The 18,202-nt window shown below is 40.0% G+C and overlaps 1 protein-coding gene across 1 annotated transcript in view; it reads left to right on the top strand.

The window, feature by feature from the left end:
• Positions 1 to 18,202, top strand: part of LOC137294481 (uncharacterized) — a 41,139-nt gene that overhangs the window by 534 nt on the left and 22,403 nt on the right. The window lies entirely within an intron of this gene.

The raw sequence follows: 18,202 nt of genomic DNA, 5'->3' as shown, positions 1-18,202 counted from the left end.
ATGCATGACTATACTCTTACGAATAAACACTGTGTAACTATGGAATGTTTAGTTTTACCCTTTTGACTTGAATCTATGACCCTCTTGACTTTTCTTTGGCCCTTTTAACCTTTTCAGCTTTGCCCCTTTTGTCCATTGTCCCTTTTTGATCTGTTGAATTCAATTCGCAGCCTCCCAACTGTGGGGATATATGCTTTCCTGTGAGCTGTATTGCTATACCTTTAGCACTTGTATTTGGATTAATGTCGCAAATATTGGATGTGTAGACGTTCGTGTAACCTGAAAGTATTACACAGTACCTAAAACGTCAATAGTTAAGGAGTGCTCATTTTCAGCAAAATGTTTTGAAATATAAGAAAAACATGGTTATCGTTAATCTGTAAATGTCTGTCTACAACGGTGTATCCATAACGTGTAATATTGCCCTGCACGTCAATACTCTGCACCTTGAATATCTCGCTTAATACGTTCTCAATATATAACCCAAGATGCCAGTTAGTCCCAGAATGACATACATCTGACACCCTTAATAATCAAACGCGTTTACTACCTGTGACGCCAGTAAAGGCAGAAGATTATAATATATTCAAAGCATCATAAAAAAGAGACTTGACTGATGCCCAAATCTTTCGCCCTATCACATGTTTGAATACCTAATATAGAATATTCACTGGGTACTTTACAAGTTTCGTGGCATTATACTGCTCATCCAGTGATATAATTTATAGAAAAGAGAAAGGAGCGAGAAAGAGGTGCTGGGAGTGCAAGGATCAACTTCTTGTACAGAAAATGAGTTTTGAAGAGGCTGAAACACATCACCGCAACCTCTCCATGTGCTGACTGCAGATGACTGCAAAAAGGCATACGACTCTGTCCCTCGGATTTTGACGTGCCTTGTTGTATTGATTTCTCTGTACGACTAGTTGATTTACTCAAGTCTTTAAAGAGTTGCTGGTTGACTCAACTTGAGATGTACTCGCAATTGCAGGTGCAGACTTCAGAGTCTATTCAAACACAAGGGGAAATTCAGGGGGACTTCTTTAGTCCTTTGTTTTGTTTTCTTTTCTTTTTAGCTTGTCCAGAAATCCTTTGAACTTCTATTTAATAGGGAGGGGGCTTCCCGGACCTCCACAGCACAGATCCCCAACACATCTTACTCCTCCTCTACATGGATGACATCGAGCTCCTTGCCAAAGGAGATACCAATTTGTTCTCCTTGTCGAGTCCTTTTCTAATGACACTGGCATGACTTTTGGACTCGACAAATGTAATACTCTTTATTTGAAACGTGGCAAAGTAGTCAATAGCGGATCGGTCAAGTTACGGGTGATGGAGTTATTGAGCATCTTATGAAACATATATCTATCTTGGAATGCAAGTTCGAAACAGTTTACAGAATGCCCAGATGTAAGACAAATTTTGGGCTGAGTATAAATCTCGCTCAAAGAAAATCTGGAGTTTAGAGGTAAGTGCTCGACACAAAGTCAAAGCCACCAATACTTTTGCTGTGCCAATCCTTTCCTATTCCATTGGAGTAGTTGATCTGACAAAAAGATATCCAGAGTCTTGACCGACTGGTCGGAAGGATCATGTCTGATACGAGAGCCCAGCACCCTCGTTTCTCCCCCTCTCTTAATTCTGGAGGTCGGGGTTTGGTTAATGTGGAGGCTCTTCATGATAGAATTCTTGTGTGTGTACTTTTGCACTTATTTACTTATGGGGTGATCCTCGTCAAGGATGTACGTCAAGACTCATGATAAAAACAATTATCATTTCATTATCATTTCACAGCTATCTTAAGCATGCTAAGGATGTTGGACAGAATCAGAAATGTCTACTGCTGGACGGTGCAGCGATGGGCAAAAAAACCCAGGTGAAGTTATTCACCATGTCTGCTTCGATTCGGTCATTTTTAGAGAACTTTCTGAGACGCTATTGTATCGTGTGTCGTCTGGTCTAAAATGTGAAACAGACGCTTTCATTTCGCTGTTCAGGACCAGTCACTTACTACTCACAATCGCCTAAGTGTGATTCTGAAAGATATGTCGATGTCGCATGAAACGTCGATTGTGCAATGAATCTACTGTCCAACATCTTGTAAGTGGATGACCTGCTGTTTGGCACAAGCGGCATATCATAAAAGACATGCATGATGGCACGATGGCTTTTACTACCGTCTCAGCATGCCTCTGGCTTTGACCTCTTGCGATGAAGTGTTCACCATCAAGCATATTTTGCTTGACTTTGTGCACTTTTGGACTGCATGGAACTCCCATTATGATGCGAGAAATGTGAAAGATCTGTTTTCCCGTGTGAGGGACATCTGATTGTAAATTACCTGAGGGAAGTTGACCTGTATCGTAAATTGTAGTTTGGTAATGAGGATAACGAACTGCTTGCTTTGCGTTTGCTGCTCTGACATTTTCTGTACCTAAATGATATGTTTTCCGTAGATGGTGATACACAGGAGAACATGGTACTCATCTTCGATGAACTTTGCATTATTGGTTGTGCACATTTCACATAATCTTTGATTGCGGGGTATATTTTATGACGACCAGATTTTATTAATAAGTTGAAGTTTTTGCAACAGAATTTAGCTATATACTTGATAAGATAAGGTTGGATGTCATATGTAAGGTACTTTTCAACATTTAGGTTAGATTTAACTTGTAGGAGGGAGACTATATACAGGTAAGATTTTCCCTGCTTGTAGTTGTAACATTTTGAGCTGTCATTTAGCGATTAATGCCATTCCTGAATTAGATTATCTTTCAGTCGTTGCTTGAATTCCAATAAGAGCAGGTCAATGTTTCCCAGGTCGTTCTACTCTCAGAAGCCCCAATATAACGACCTGCATCAGAGACGGTTGTAGGCATGGCACGGGGGTGTTGAAGGATTCAGATGGACAATTCTGCACCAGAATTTAATAGCTATAAAAGTACGCTGTGAGTAGGTTTTGCCATATTGTTCTGGGTACTTTTCCTCAGTTTAGACTACGCATTATTTTGTTGCTAGATCAAGATTACAACATTCAGAGCCTTGAACATAGCTGCTTTCTAAGGTTTAATGTAGAATAAGGATTTTAATGATGATGTCCAGTGGTATGCCTCCATTTGTAAAGATTTGTACATTTGTGCCTGTGTCACTCTTACTGGTGAATGCGGTCGGGTAGCCAAGTGGTTAAAGCGTTCGCCCGTCTCGCTGATGACTCCCTTTCGATTTCCAACTTGATTATGATGTGAATCGTGAAGTCCATTTCTGGTGTTCCCGCCGTGATATTACTGGAATATGTTAAAAGGCGGCGTAAAACTAAATTCACTCACTTATTCCTGGAGAACAACTAGCAATGCATTTTAAACAGGTGCTTCCGTTTGGTCAGGACACGATCTCCTGTCGTCCATGTTGTATTGTTATTTTAAAACAAGTTATTGTAGTAACAGTATGGTGTCTGTATCCCACATTCTTATAGGTTGGTATAATGTACTCGAGCACTTCATAGTAAACCCCGAGAATAGCTAACGTCCCGAAAGAATGTCAGGGTCAAGTACAAGATTGACCTATTCGGAGCTACTATCACTAACAGTTATAGCATTAATTATACAGAGGGGTATATTTAGAATGGTTCTTCAGAATAGATAAGGTGGATTATGTTGCCATAGCGACACACAGAATTGAAAGATCATTTTATAGCATTTATTCTTCGGGGTGTAATCACGGACAAAAGAAACACATATAACTGCGTTAGGTTGTTGTAGTACAAACAATGGTCATCATACGGTTAAAATGACAGTTTTAATAACAATGACCATTTGTAACACGCCTTGTCCACACTTGTGCATGCTCAATTTGCTGACACATTATTCCTCCAGAAAACCCAGGTTGCTAGAAGATCATTAGTCACCTGACTTGTCCCACCGGGTACCCACTTTCTGCTACGGCAGTTTCAAACAAACTCACTTACCTATGGTTAGACCATATGTGTCACAAGTGCTTCATTGTTTGGACCTATGTTCTTGAAACTGTCATGACGCAAACTGCGAAACACTTGAATTCAAGGAATGTCCGCGCTCAATTATGCTTAACTTCAACTGATTTGTGACCTACACAGGACCATGATCATTAGATGGTGAAAAGATCACTTTATTGTTGAGCTGATCATCATGTGACTAAAATGATCACTTTGTTGTTCTGATGATGACCATGTGGTAAAACAAAACATGTGTTTCCACTGATCATGTGTCTTCACGCTGTTAATATGAATATCGTACAGATAATCATTTGAAATAATATGTAATAATCTTCCTCAAAGGAAACTCCTCACATGGCACACACACACTTACACACACACTTACACACACACACACACACACGCTTACAACCACACATAGAGAGAAAGACAGAGAGAGAGAGAGAGAGAGAGAGACTAGAGACTAACAAACACACACACACACTTGCATACACAGGCAGAGAGAGAGAGAGACACAGAGAGAGAGAGAGACAGAGAGACAGACTAGAGACTAACACACACACACACACACACACACACACACACATACACGCACACACACGGCAAGGTGCTGTCTAGAAATATGATTTACATCGTATCCGTTGTATCTGGGTCACTCATTGTGCATTTCATTATATACTGGACAGCAAAAAAACCCCGCAAGTTTCGAAAAAATCAAACCTCACAAAAGTAAGCGTTCATTTTTAAGTCTTCTATTTTAAAAAAACCCCAACAACTTTACAGTAAACAGAGTTGCGTTTCTTTTGTTATTCATTATATATGCTGCGACTTTCAAACTATGCCATCAAGACTATAGATACACACTGAAAATGTCAGATCAAGGAAGGGACACAAGCATCACAGACTATGAATTTATAATGTAATTTTCCACTAATGTTTTCTCTATGATGAGTTCATATGCTATTTGACCTTCTACACTGAAACGAATCTGTCGTTGTGCAAAATAGACTGGACTGGATTATTAGCTGTCGTTGACTTATGCTTATAATCGAATTTGCATTTGATCATATACTGATGGAAACAAATAGGGGAACACATAAAAATGCAAGTGTTCGTGTGCACCTTTCCAGATATTTAGCCTGGCCTTGGAATTGACTGGCAGTGCTACCAGGAAGCTATAACGTTTAACCTTTTGACCGAACACCTGGTGTCACATCTGATTTCCAGTCATCCATTCATTAAATGGTCACCTCTCGTTTCAGACCCGGTGGAATCTTTATGGTTGGAGACTCCAGGCTGGTTATTCTTTTATGGCAACCTTTTATAATCTTCTTTTTCTCTCGATCCGTATTCTGTTTTTGAAGTAGAGGTAGTATTCAAAATTCAGTTTCAGTGAGATGAGGTTTTGAGAAAAGTCATTGATGACCGCATGTTACTATAAAGAGGTGGATAAATAGAGTAAAATAAGGTAATTGTGATGCATAGTGAAACGGGGATGTAGATGTGCACGGTAATTCATCCAGCGCTTAATGGCAGACTGGATGATTCATTGCCTCCATTCGTGATATATGGACACAAACTGATATTCACCGGGAAACATTGATAACGTACGATAATCGCTATATAGGTAAAGAACAACCCCTAAAACAACAATAGCAATGGCAACACACCCCCACCCACCCCCTACCCCTACCAAAAAAACCCCCCAAAAACAATAAGTAAATGAAAATAAATAAAATAAAATAAAAATTAAAACAAAACAAAAAGAAGAAGAAAAAAAAGAAAGAAAAAAGTAACCGCTGAAGGTCGTGGAATATTTCTTGTTTAGGCAATCGAAATTGGGTCTTTTCTTTGTTGTAAATGAGGGTTTCTTGGCCTCTTTGACTTTGTTGATGTCATAAAGATATCCATCATCTCTTAACTCATCAACAACTAATGCTGCATGTTAATATTGACAGAAAGAAAGAAAGGGGCCGTCTCAAAACGCCCCCTGCCAGATACACTAGTTCATAGTATTGACAAAGAAATGTGACTTGGCTCACTGTACGAATCCGAGTATGCAAGTATATGTAACATAAATATTTGTTTGTGATTCACAGTCAAGTAATGATATTAACATTAATTAGACACCTATGAGTTGGGTCAGTAAGAAAGGATAGCAACATACGGATAACAATACAAGGATGAACAATTTGTTTTTTGACAGTGAGAACGACGTTTCGGTGTAGGCTCTGTCGGCACTTGCTTGATAACGGTGTTTGAGTGATTGACTTTGGTTTTACGCCACTTTTAGCAGTGTTCAAGCAATATCACGGCGAGGGTCCAGACACATTATTTTACGTCACACATAAATGTCGATTCCTGATTGGCTAAGCGCTATTCTATTATTTTCAATGTACCCCGCCTACAGGCGATGTATTATTTTCAATGTACACCGCTGGAAATTCCGGTGCTTCTGGAAACTCTTCTGGTGCTTCATGGTAGTACTTTTTTTTTTATCTCGAATAACATTGAATCACGCATCAAGCACGGAATTTACCGATCTTTTGCGATTGAAAATCGATGAAAGGGAGATAACTCTAAATCTGTTTACCTTGTGTCGTCTGCAAAATGGCGATTCGCCTCGCATTCAACAGAAGTGCTTCAAACAGCTCGATATTAAAACCTGGGTGTTCGGTAAGATAAATACGCCCTGCGGCTCGGGGAACATAAACAAACCTAGAGGGTACATGAGCCCATGGACCCCTGGTGACCAGTGAACAACTTCTATTGTACCCATGTAGGGAACTGACTTTATACCCCCACTGCCCCGATAACGGTGTTAGAACCTGCATCGAAAAGTCGATGTCACTGTAATAAAGAATTGTATTCGTGTATTATTATCCTCTTAGTGATAACACCAGTTGTTTTCGGAAAGATGAGCGGACCGAGCCCCACTAGAGCATCCATCAAAATAAACGAAAATGCAAGTCACTGTGTCTTTATTGATTCTTGGCTTTGATACATCCCCTAGTCAGTGGGTAATTAAAAACTATACTGGCGTACGTTGTAGTAGCACCGGTGACTTGTCTGTAAATGGATTATCTCATAAATCAATATGTCTGGCAAGAATTTGAGGTAGAATGACATAGAGGTAGCACTGTAAATCAGAATCATATGCATAGATGCCCTAATAGCTAACGACAAATTTTTGTCACTGGACTTTTAGGTCTGTATATTGCTGTGAATAACTGCAATGCTGCTGATGTAGGGTAATATTTATTAATTCATTAGCGGTATTCACATGTATTAAAGTTTTGTGAACAGTGCACATGTTCTGTAATAATGTTGAATGTTTGGACTTGACTAATATGAAGGTATTAGTAAATGCCTTATAATCAGACTCATCTTACCCCGAAGGCATAAGGTGGTCTTCATGACATCAACCACCGGTTTGCATTAGACTGTTTTCGAGCTACAAAGGCCAGCATGGAACATTGAGGTAAAGCAACAAACAGACCTCACGTTCGGACACAGTGGAAGAAACCAAACACAATTTACTAATACGCGTATTGCATACAATGCAGGCACAAGAAAGTATACTCCGAAGATTAGATTTGGCTAAACAAGTTCAACGGTAACGGAACATTACAAGACTGACAACATAGCCTGAAACGCTACGTCATCACGAAAACAACTATGATATCCGCATAAATTACACACCGTATGTGACAGTAATTTATGATTAGCTAAGCGGGTGAGTGATTATTAGCATGTTTTTGGCAATATTCCAGCAATTTCACGGAGGAGAACACAAGGAATTCTCAATCGTACCCATATAGGGAATTGAATCGGGGATTCTTCGTGACGAGGAAACGCTTAACCACTAGGTTAATCCACAGAACTGAATTGAACCTCATCTACACACCGATTGCACTTGAAGTACATATATACGTCATTATAAAAAACAACTGTCACATGTTATATACATGTAAGATGCATAATATGAATAATACATACATACCGGTTGGTTGCAAGAATACCTGTAAGTGTACGGACGTCTTACCAGTTAAATGGAGAATATTACACACATACGTTATTATTTCTTTTTATCAGAATTGCTTAAACAAGATATTTTAGTTTCGCAAAATTCAGATAATTTCCTAATAGTTTTTGATTTGTAGCAGTGAAAAGGTTGTTTCATTCATGCAATATTAACAAAAACATTCTTTCTAGAACCAGGTTCGGCAAATAAACAAAAAGAGAAAGTCATCCACAATCTCAATTAAATAAAAGAGGAAAGCATCATTTTGCATTTGGGGTTCTTTAACTCAATCCTGTTACTTGTTTGAAGTTCTGAAACTGAGTAAGGCCCGCTCATTATAATGTTGTAAGTCTAGGAATCTCACGTTTCAATAAAGTTTTTTTTACAAATATTCTAAATTACCTCGTTTGAAGATTTCTCTAAGTCTGTAGATTATGTTTATTTACAACAAATCCTTTTACAGTCATTAATTAGGATATGCTTGTGTGACCCAAATATTTCATTCCAGTTTTCTCAAAAGTAAACTTGATGCACTCAATCCAGGTACGTTATACATATTCTCATACAGAGATTACAAAGGTACGAGAACCCAAACCCCCACCGCACTCCATCACCCTCAAACCTGGAAACAAACACGTTCTATGCAGTCTTGTGTTAAAAACAATGGATATGAATCTTCACAATGTACGATTTTATAGATTGTTATTTTGTTCAGAGCACCATATTAAGATGAAGAGTTTTCAAAACGTTGACGATGTCTTCAAACAAATGTTTATGAGGTATACACCAAATGTGTTTATTTCCTGACGAGTCCTGTTTCCTAACGTACTGGTATTAAGGCAATCGGTCACGATTGCGTTATAAAAACCCATTTCAAGCCCACATATGTTTACGTCATGTCATGTCAGACTCGTGTGATTATAACTATATCTGTTGTTATATATCTGGCTCGTTATTTCTGTGCGTGCTGATGTTTACTGCTACAAACACATCTACATTTATCCCTTTATTCTCATTTAAAATATGTCTATTCATGTATCTGTTTCGTGATATATATGGATTTAAAATATCTACATCCATTTATTTATGATTCATATCGACATTTATGTTCCATTCTTATAAAATTACTATTTATTTTCACTCTGCCAAACAGTTTGAACTTTTCGTTTTGTATAAGACATACGTGGACTTAACGAAATTTATTAGTCGGTACATCTATACCTAGAACAAAACGTTAAGCGCCACCTAGCGTCTTTTCCCACTATAGGTTGTCTGACTGGACATTTTTCAGAAAAGTAACGATAATCATAACAGGTTTAGTACTTCTCAGGTTGAAAACTAAACCATTGTTGAAATTATCTTTTACTTAAAACAGGATGTATGAACTTTTGGAAATTACTTACCTCCATTTGAAAAGTGAAAATCAGAAATGACTGTTATATGGTAATATAATTCGTCATTTTCTGACAGATGAAGCCTAAGTTAAATAGTGTTGCATAAGCAGGATGGGAATAGTTATTTAACTTTTTAAAACAGTACTATCATTTCTGTAACACTATTTCCTTTAATTTTAAATACAAGTGATTATGATATCCCTAAATTAATTACTAGATGAACCTTCTCTAAATAAGGATTGGTCTTCCCAATTAGTGTAGCTTAACATTTCCAAAGCATCACATTTTTGGGCGGTTTTTGTTCTGGGTATACATTGAATTACACTCGTTTCTGGCTCTGCAGATCTAAAATATCACATTCACTTATGAATCTCCACCCTGCTGGAGATGCAGGTGAAGAATAAATTTCCTGATTGTATAAGATAGACAAGATCAGTTAAGGAAATATTATATTCACGTGTCACGCAGTATACATAAAATAAGTAATCACAAAGACAGGACAATGTCATATATACAATAGCCGCACAGTTGCATGGTCTATAAGACACGAGGTGCCCGAGAAATCCTAAATCTATTTACATACAGTGTCTGCTTATATGGGAGTCCGTCTTGTTATAGGGACGGGCACCAATATTCCAGCGGCGCCAAGGTGGCAGGTGTCTAGACTTCACGCACTGTTTGACACTGTACGGACATTGTATTTCATTCTCGACATCTATTGTATTATAAAGTATTATAAGGTCTTACCATGACGCATGATTTCAGTGAGGGTGAAGGCTTCCAGCTGATGCACGTTGTTCACATTTGTACAAAGCCCAGGTACGATGCAGGTATCAAAATTGATCAGGGTACCAGATATGGTCTTCCTATATTATGCGCGTGTTAGGAATCAAACCCAGACCTTCAGCGCGACGAACCGCTCGGCTACCTCGAACCCAGCCAGCACTGTTATTACGTCAAACGTCTCAGAGTCGCGAGAAGTTAAAGACACTCTGCTTACAAATACCTGTTCATCAAAATTAAACCCCGTACTTATGTTGCCGGTACTCTTTATTACTTTCAAATAGGATATAGTCCGATCTGATTTGAATAACATATTTTACTTACATACATTTTTTACAATCCGTTTCTGTGGGCACACCTCTACTGGGGCCAAGTAGGATTTTTCGATCTCCACAAAAGACCATCCCAAGAGAACACAAACATACCCTTGGGTTGCGAGTGAGTTTAGTTTTACGCTGTGTTAGCAAGATTCCACCAATATCACGACAGGAGATAACAGAAATGGGCATCACACACTGCACCCGCTATGTCGACCCTATGGGATCAGCACGTCAAGGAGCTCACAAACAACACCATGTATAATACCACAACAATGAAATAGCTCGGTACTATGATGTAACATTCGGACCCCCTCGTTGAACTGATTGTCGAGATACAGTAATCCGATGTGGTGGTTAGTGACTGGATCACTCGTATGGAGAATGCAATAGATGACATGACTGTTTACCTGGCGTGTGTTCCTAGAAGAAAGTAGCAAATGTTTTAAAGAACGAATAAACTTTTGCGGGTTTTGTACTCTTTTTACCATTACATACGAAAGACCTAATAAATCTATAGCATATATAGCAGAATACCAAATTCATTTTTAAGAAAACCTTATGGTTAATCAATACCGAGCGATTAAAGGCTGCTAAAAAGTCGTCTGCTTCACTCTCGTCTGCCAACAACAGATGTCATTGCCTCGATTCCTTGTCTTCTGTAGTTCCCTCTGTGACTGACCAAAGGTTGTCAGGAAAAACGTCTTGGAATATGTATAGCTAAGCATTAACTGCTCTTAGAATGAGCAAAGGGATGTTGTTCCAGAGGTATCCTGAACAAAGCGTGTGTCCTTTCATGTATACAAGGACATGACAGAAACAACATGTCGGATGAGACTCGTCTAAAATCGGGAGAGCTAATTCCTCGGAGTGTACTTTTACCGCCAGTAAGATGCTTGTTCCCTGCACCATAGCACGTGTTTCTAACCAACCCAATCAAGCATTATGTACCGTTATGAGATTTAATCCCGGGCCTTACCAGAAACACTTGGGCTAATTACTTCCGCTGTCACTTACTCGTTGCCTTTGCGGAATGACAATAACATCATGTGACGTTGATGCGTCTGCGAGTTGTTCAGGTGCAGGCTGTTATGGCGGGAATTCCGGTTGCAGCGGGACGGGGGACCAGGAGACTTGGTACGCTCATGAGTAGATGCAGAGGAGGATGCAGGAAGTAGGATGCATTTCACTGACATCCTTTTAAATTAATGCGAAAAAACAAAATCATACAAGGGGCGCCTGAAAACACCTGAGTATAGCTGACATCTTGACAGATTACGTAGACGTACAATACCTCTCATTCTATCTAAGCCAAATACTCAATCACACAGCATGTGTCTGTAGGTGTGAAAGTGACAAGGTATTACCAAAGCCAAACTTTTTTACCAAAGACAAACTTTTGCTTCATCAACAAGCATCCATGTGAAAATCGTGTCAACTGTATGGGCTGAAGCAACCATCCATGTGGAAATCCCCCAAAACAACAGCATGTTTAATGTATCAACGTTAATGTGGTAACAATAGTTTATTGTATTATTGTTATGTTGCAGCAGTTGGAGTGTCTCAATAAAATTCGCTCCACATACAGTAATCAGATATGACTCAAAGTGAAAACCGAGACGCTTGTTGCTGAAAGTTCACCTGTCGGGTCATCATCCTGTGACCAGAATATGTGGAAATATACGTTAATAATACGACTCAATTAACACACAGCGTATTTAGTGCTACGTAATATAGTGCTACGTAATATATAATTATATATACTCATGGAAAAATTTAAGGGAACGCATGTGTGTATTATCGGTTTCGTGAAGAGCAGTTCACTCAAACTCACCATAATGCTTTCCATGCACGTTCACTACATGCTCCTGAAGTTAGTACAGTACTTAACTTTGGCACAGAAATGGGAGGCAATTGGCATGGTTAATGGTGGAAGATCATTACGACAGGTTGCAACAACATTTCACAAGTCCGTTAGCGTGACATTCAGACTTTGGAATCGCTATAGAGCGACTGGTGACGTCAAAATGAGGCGTGGTCGGGGACGGAAAAAGAAAACCACCCCGTGGGATGACCGGATCCTACGCCTTATTGCTCTGCGAGACTTATTCAAATCCTCCTCCAAAATCAATACGGAATTCAGGCGAAGAACAACGTCAGAATTTGTTCACGTACAGTGCGTAATCGTCTTAAATCGGCTGGTCCAAAAAGCCGCCGTTCATTGGTTGGAATCAACATGACTGAGCAACACAAGCGCTGGGGACTGCAGTGGGCACGGAACCATGGGGGAAGAACTGTACGTCAATGGAGAAACACCATGTTTAGTGATGAGAGCAGGTACACACTAGACCATAATGACGGTCGAATTCGAGTTTGGAGACGCGATGGGGAACGTCACAGTGCCTGCACCACCATACAGCATGATCGTTATGGAGGGGGCTCTGTTATGGTGTGGGGCGGGTTTACCTTTAACCACAAAACAGATCTTGTGCGTGTTGATAACAGGATAACAGGTGTACGATATCGTGACGAGATCTTGAACCCGATTGTGATCCCCTTTGCGCGTACAGCAGGTCGAATGTTCGAGTTCCAACATGACAATGCCCGCCCTCACATCGCTCATGCTTGTCGGGACAGATTGAGGGCTGCAGGTGTCCGAGTGTTGCAATGACCGGCTAAAAGTCATGACCTTAACCCCATCGAACATCTTTGGGATGTTCTTGGCCGCAATGTTCGGGACAGACCTGTTCAACCCAACAATTTGGATGAACTTTTCGTGGCTCTCCAGGAAGAATGGCGTAGAATTCCGATTGTACTACCATCCGTACACTCATTCGCAGCATGCCACGACGATGCCAAGCAGTTCTGCAGAGACATGGGGGACACACCCGATACTGATTTTCATCACTTGACATAAGCCTTTTCATCTGTATGAACTTTTCTCTTACTGATTCAAAGATTAAAAGTCACAGCTATTTCATGCGTTCCATTAAATTTGTCCATGAGTATATTATTGGCATAGATAAAAGTATGTTGTCTCTATTACGTAACAGTGAGTGAGTTGAGTCTTACGCCGCACTCAGCAATATTCCAGCTATATGGCGGCGGTCTGTAAATAATCGAGTCTGGAAGGGACACTCCAGTGATCAGCAACATGAGCACTGATCTGCGCAATTGGGAATCAAGGAACATCAGACATCAACCATCAAATCGGAACAGAAAACAGGCGTTTCAGATCGTATAGCGGCCCATCCCGATCACCAAATCAACAGGACTGACTTCACCATCCTCTCAAAGAACCAATCAGACTTTACCAAAAGAAAAATAACTGAAGCTATCAGCATGAAACGATACCGACCCTTGATTAACAGAGACCAAGGCTACACCATCCCCGTGGCTTACGATGAGCTCATAAAACCACTCTTGCCTCCTGTACAAATAATCTACTGTGTGTACCTCACTGGCTTACTTGTTAACTTGTATTCATACTAGGCTCTGTGTACCACTGGCTTCTATGTTTATCCTCGCATCCATTGTTACTCCCCTTTTTTGTTTTCATCACTTGTTAATTAGTTTTCTGTTGTATATATATCGCCTGTTTTATTGCTTGAAAACGTCGTGTTCTAGTATTAAAGAAGTTGTCATCCATATACACTTATTCTACCGATGACATGTGTCAACCAAGTCAGCGAGCCTGACCACCCGATCCCGTTAGTCGCCTCTTAGGACAAGCATAGTCACCTTTCATGGCCAGCATGGGTTGCTGAAGGGGGAAAAAAGAGAAGAGAAAAATAGTTTATCAAATTGTCACATGCTATATATATGTCGGTACATTGTGACAATACAAACAACTATAAATAGCATCCGGCCGTTCGGCCTACGAGACACATGAAGCGATTGCATTCTTGACATAAATAGATTAAATATATTTTACACACAAGTTTCTCGAAAACAATGTACGCACGCACACAAATCCACGCACACTACCCTATCACATGCATACGTACATACTCGCACACATCACCCTAGGAGTTACACAGTCTCCTCCAATACATACGATAAAGTACTGCGGCCAGAGATATTACCATATCCGTTTGATGTGCGACGGGCAACAGAGGAAGAATATTATAAAGCTGATTCATATCTCTGAGAAAATTGTACCGTAGATCCTCATATAAAGGGCAGCCAAGCGAAATAGGAACCTCATCTTCCACTGCCTGATGCTGACACAGCTTACACAGGCGATGTTCAAGAGGTGTTTTCGGTCGAGTGATCTTCCACGTTCTATCTCTAAGGGGAGAGAACCACAACGCAACTTAACCAAAGTACTGCGATGGGATCTAGGGATCAACTCTGTAACGCAGGACTCGGTCACCAAGGAACTCTTAAAAAGCCTGTATGTTCTAAGTTTATTTCCATTTGACTGACCATGATCGTATCACAAATCTCTCAACCACTGTTGTTCATCAAGAGATTGGATCCACTCACAGGACATTTTAACATCAAGTCTAGTCATGTTACACAAGTCTAGACTAACAGCTAGTCTCTGAAATGAACATATTTTACTGAAAAGACGTCCATAGTGAAAAAAAATAATATAATGAAATGGAGCCCTGAGACTTTCTTCATTTTCTGAGGTCGCTCATATGGACAATACTTTGTGCCGTCTTTGAACCCTTTGAAAAGACTGTCATCGATTTGTACCTGTCCTGTGGAGTTGAAGTAAAAAAAACAACTGAGATTAAAAAAAATGTCTTGCCAAATACTTGCCACATTTTCTAGACTTGCGTGGGTTTTCTTGTATATTTATACTTCAGGGTCTGTACGACAGACTAACACAAGTCCTGAAGTGGGAGCTGTAAACTCGAAAGTATCTTATTGGTAACGTTAATCCAGGATCTAACAACACTTATATAATCTAAAATCTGGCATATGATTCACTTTATTCCAAAATCTCAACATTTCTAGCTTTTGTTTACAGAAAGGACTTGTCCAACCCATCTCTCCCCTGACTGCCAAATTTGGATATTTACAACCGACTCCGAGAAAAAATCTACAAGCCCGGTTTTGAACTGAATTTATACAACTAAATTCCATTGTACCACAGTCAGCAGCGCCATAAGACAAGATAGGCTGAACTAAGTTATTGTACAAGGTATTAAAGACATTATAGAGCCAGCATGGGTTGCTGAAGGCCTATTCTACCCCGTGACCTTCACGGATCTATTACGTAACATAAATGTAGCGCAGGTGTGAGGTTACCGTTGAACATCCAGCGTCTTGTTAGCACATGTAACGGCACTCGATGCATAACGGTGCCAGGCGCTAATAGCTTCATGACGCAAGTAACTGTCGGTTCTACCTGTGTGCTACCTTTTCATAAAAACTATTACCACATCACGTTCATTCTCCGTGTCTGTCTCCATGTATTCTATGAAATAGCTGGATATAATACCGAGGTATTGGTCGATAGTGGTTGCATCATCTGACCATCTGCGCTGACTGTTAACACCTGCATATTTCCTCTGACTGACTGAGTGAGTGAGTGAATGAGTGAATGAGTAAGGTTTAGCAATGTTCCAGCAATATCTCGGCGGGGGAACATCAGGAATGGGATTCACACATTGTACCCATGTGCATATGGGGAATCGAACTCAGGTCCTCGGTGTGATGAGCGAACAATTTAACTCTAGGCTACCCCACCATCCATATACTTCATCTGACTATGGAAACAATTACATCATGCTATTGCTTTATCTGACTATATCATCCGAGTACATTATCTGACTATATCATCTGACCGTGTCTTTTATCGAGTTTGTTGGAAGCAGTGTTTGCCTTTAACCTTGAAAAGCTGGAGTCCCTCAGCACCCAGAACTAACATGTTGTGGGTCATTATCAGAATGTGTAGACCCAATATTTCGATGTGAAAATAATGTTCTTGGATGTTGGGGACGGAAAAGGCTGTCGGTCATAAGGTCCTGCTGAAAACGAAAGCTATGGATTCGAGTGTTTTCAGTCTTCGGGTCTAAGTACCGACGTTAATTTCGAACGCTAGTTGGGAGTGAACAAAAATACATTTGTCCAGTATCCTCTTGAACAGCTTTTCTGTTCAACTAATCTTAAATGTCTTAAGGTGTCAACAAATATCGAATGCCCATAAAAAGTAGTTACCAATGGATACGTTGTTTTGTGGGACCCAATCACGCATCGTCCCGGTAGTGATTCCATAGAACGCATTAAGATGCCCCTGTCTATTGACCACTATACACAGATACGTTGACCCATCTGTTTCAGACTGAATACATTAACAAATGCACTGAAATAAAGGCCATGCAGTTTCCCAACAGTGACAAGTGCTGTGTATGTAGTGATTAAAACATCAGTGTTGCACAGTGATTAAAACATCACATCTTTGAGGGGTCAATGAAGTACTGTGTCTCAGATGAAATCCATTAGCTGTCTTGGGTTGGATGTAGAAGGAATAGGGGTCGCTATGCATGAACCAGGCTAGCCATACTGAGTGAAGGAGTTTATTTTTATGCCGCCCTCAGCAATATTCCAGGTACATGGCGGCTGTCGATGGAAATTCCAGCCAGGACCAGATAAGTCAGTGATCAACAGCATGAACATCGATCTACGTAACTAACTGCTCACAATCAACTAAGCTGAATATCCATAAAATAACGTTAACATTATAGGTTTATTTCAAGATATACTGGGACAGTGGGGTAGCCTAGCAGTTAAAGCGTTCGCTCCACGCTGAAGACCCTGGTTTGATTCTCAATATGGTTACAATGTTTGAATCCTATTAATGGTGTCCGTCTTGATATTATTGGAATATTGTTAACCGCGGGAAAAAATATAGTCACTCAAGATAAACCCATTTCATTGTAACAGTGTGATATAACCCACAATTCAGAGAAATCCCCAAGTCGATGAACGACATTGACAAGTTCTCACATGAACGATATGTTTGTGTCGTGCTTCATCGTGCCATGTATCATTAGGCAGTAAAACTGATTGTTTAGATGGCGGTGATATCGACACATATTGAAACATACTACACTAATGTTTTTACACAGGATGTCAATCAATCAAGTCGGGTCATATAAAGCACAATGCCAGCTAACTGTCACGACAATAGGGGTAATTTTCAACAGTTGAACGGAAACATGGAAAGGTACTGCTGATTGACGAGATGTTTGACAAACAGACTCGTTTTGCTAAAAAAAAGCGTGTAAAAGCAATGAGTGAAGGGCATGCGCAGATTAGGCCTAAGGGTAAGGGTATGCTTACCCGCCAGCACCTCTCGTCATCCGGTCATGGCATTGTCCCCACTATTTTCCCTTTTACTCAATATATAATCTTTGCCTGATAAGCGAAGCTAGTTATATTCTCTGGTGATGCCAGTGTATACGATATATTCATACTGATATATCACACCGAAGAAGAGGGTTCGATTCCTCACATGGGTACAGTGTGTGAAGCCCATTTCTAGTGTCCCCGTAGTGATATTGCTGGAATATTGCTGAAGGCAACGTGTATCTAAACTCGCCCACTAATACTGGGGGAGGATGTACCGTCTGTTAAAGTGTCTGGAGATTTATTTCTCTGACTTCCTCTCGTTAACATACAGATGAATATACAACTATGCAGAGTTAAATATAGATCACCTCTTAACAGTTTTTAACTTATTTAGGCATATATATAC

The sequence above is a fragment of the Haliotis asinina genome, chromosome 8 (assembly GCF_037392515.1).
Source record: "Haliotis asinina isolate JCU_RB_2024 chromosome 8, JCU_Hal_asi_v2, whole genome shotgun sequence".
Lineage (NCBI taxonomy): Eukaryota > Metazoa > Mollusca > Gastropoda > Lepetellida > Haliotidae > Haliotis > Haliotis asinina.
Note: the sequence above shows the minus strand (reverse complement) of the source record. Positions and strands in the feature narration are given on the sequence as shown.